The sequence below is a fragment of the Thalia democratica genome, chromosome 1, assembly GCF_965202585.1.
Source record: "Thalia democratica chromosome 1, ktThaDemo2.hap1.1, whole genome shotgun sequence".
Lineage (NCBI taxonomy): Eukaryota > Metazoa > Chordata > Thaliacea > Salpida > Salpidae > Thalia > Thalia democratica.
In genome coordinates, this window is record NC_139165.1 from 40,555,780 (window position 1) to 40,558,833 (window position 3,054).

The window sequence follows — 3,054 nt, forward strand, 5'->3', positions numbered from 1 at the left end:
GAATAAAATAAAGATTAATTTATTATAAAGTGTTTAAAACTTAGGTAAGTCTTTTAAAAGAGTTGAGTGTGATTGTAGTCTGCCAATAATTCACTCCGCGGCAGAAGAATTCAATGGCACAAGTCTAAAAAATTATTTATACTTCGTACATTCAGTAGTTACCAGCGAGCGTTAGTTAAATTGTTTTTAAGAATTAAAGCTTTAATAACAGTGGTTTCTATGATTTGTAGTAAAAATAGTTAAACCTATTAACAGAAAAATTGCAAAAAGACCTGTTCGACAGCTGCATAGATTGCACAATCCATCTGTGCGGATCTCATATGATGCATAGTTTCAAACGATGGTGCGACAGAAAAATCGGAAAAAAATACAAAGGAGATTTAAAAAAGCTTTTGATGACATCTTGCTGTAGGATGGTAACATCAGAAACTTATGAAAAAGTGCAATATATCTTCAAGCTTATTTGTACGATTACCTTAAATAAATGTAAGTAATAAACAAATAATATTATTTAGTTTAAGTCAAAGGTTTTAAATTAATGATTTATCCTTTTATAGATGTAACAGAGGAAGTTAGAGGAAACTTAAAACTCCTAAACAGTCTACTAGATAACGAGTAAGTAAATTTATATAATATGATCTAGTAGTAGTATATCTAAAATATTCAAAATAATGTTTAGCGAAGCAGTGAACGAACTTGTAGAAAAAACATTCGATCAAAATCAAATCACAAAATATTTAGAAGAGATTGATGATTTGGAAGAGGAGATTATTTACACATCTCAATTTAGAAAAGATTTGATGGTTTTTATTTGAAAAAAGTTTGATTAAGCTTTTAAAAGTTGTCAACGCACTTTCTTTTTTTTACTGAAACTTAAGTGTTTAGATTGGACGTTTATTTTACTAATTCAATACTTCTGTAGATTATTCGAAAGGATGTTGAAAAATCCATCAAGAATAACGATTCTAAACAACAAACATTGCCTCTGAATGATTTATATTGTAAACTTTTCATTGATTATTTTTTAAAACAATGGGCTCCTATAATACCGTTATGGACAGGAATCATGTTAAAAATAATTGGTGAAAAAGAGTTTTTACAAAATAATCAGGCAGCTGAAGCGCTTTTTTCTAACTTGAAAAAACACCAGCTAGCCCATCCTGAAAGAGAGGAAGAAGCATTAAATGACTTCAGAAAAAGATCAGGAGTTTGGGAAATTGGAAACTTTCTTCGGCTTGCCCGTGATCAATTCAGGTAAAAACTTGTTAAATGTATTTTTCAAATAGTTAGAACAAACTAATTTAATTTTTTCATATGAAAGGTTCAATGAAAATTTGTATATTGATAATCATCATATTGACTGGAGAAACGCTACAAAAAACGAAAGACAACTGAGTAAAACAGATTCAGCAGTAGCAATTGATGGAATTTCTTTATGCAAAACAAAAACAAAACGAAATGCTAAAAATATCAAGTCGTTCTATAAACAAGATCAAAAGGTTATTGTAAATACTTAATAGTCAAAGTTTTAAAATCTAGATTTAATAACTTAAACTATTCAAAAGGTACTTACTTCCATCTCCTTGGAGGGAAATACGACTGATGCTGCTAAATTGTATCAACTAATCAAAGACGTAAGTTACTAAAGTTTTTTTTGTAATATTCATAGAAAGTATAGAAATTTTTATTTTTATTTTCTATAACAGAGAAACTATCTGTGGAATTTGAAACCTTGCATTAAAGTATTAGCGTGCACAGCTGAGAAAAACGAAAAGTTGGTTTTATCGCATAAAGACTTTTGTTCATTAAAACCTAACAATGAAATGACGAATGATACTTGGCTGTTTTACATGAAGCTGTTTCATCCCAATGGTTAGTTTTTGATGATTTATGTAAACAAATCAGTTCAAATAAAAGATAAAATATTGTTTTAGAGACAGCAACAATCTTTATTGACGAAAAAAGTCTAGACGATCTTGATTTTGAAACAGTTATTACAGACGAGGAGTTAACCAGTTTAAAACATTTAAAAAAAGTTTTTTTTGTTTTTAAAGGAAAAGTTACAAAGTTTTTGGTAAGCAAATAAATAGTATTTTTTGGTAAATTTTTGATTGTTAAAAAATAAATCAGTAATTTATTTGTTTCTTGTTTGACATACAATATAAAGCTAACTTATTTGTTTTAGTTTATAAACATGGACGAAAAAACATGGACAAAAATTGAAATTCAACTATCTGAAAATGAAAACCAACGTCTTGAGAATTACCTTTGTCAATTAATGAAAGAAACGTTAAACTACATTCAGACTACGCATGATTCCCTTGAAACGATAGAGACCATAAATTCAAAAGTTGTTATGCTACAGGTTAGTTACGCATACAAATAATTAATAGTTATTTATTATACTTATTTATTAAAGAAATATGCATATTAACAGTTAGCAACACATTTATTGGCAAATGAAGCGGTGAGACATATTAAGGTTAAGCCATCTGATGTTATTCGCAAGGATATAGCAAACAAGCTTCTAGAAGTAGGAGGTTTGTTCGTAAAGATCTTAAAGATTATATAAAAATTTATACAATATAACAAGCAAATATAACAATTAAGGGCCTCCTAGTGAATGTTGTTACATATGCGGAAAAAAACTGGTCGAAGAAACTGGACATTGTAGGAGAAAAAACGATGTATGGGTATGTTTAGCTTAAACACTGTGTAAAAATAATAAATTATTTCTTATTTTATATTCTTTAACTTTTCTGCTTTTACAGACGGGATGCGAAGAAGAAAAATGTGGAAGATGGTTCCATGATAGGTGTCTAAAATTATCCAGAAGGCTTAAGAAAACTGAATCATTCTTTTGTTCTATGTGTGTAGGGAAATTAAATCATTAATTAAGCATATGTTATATAGTCAATCATTTATATAACTTTCATTAAAGTATTGCAATTTTTTATATTGTTCTTAAATTTCTGTCCTTTTATCGTTCTAAAGGTTATTTTTAAGTAGCTCAAAAAGTTCAAAAGAGTTTGATTCAACTAATCGTGTTTTTCA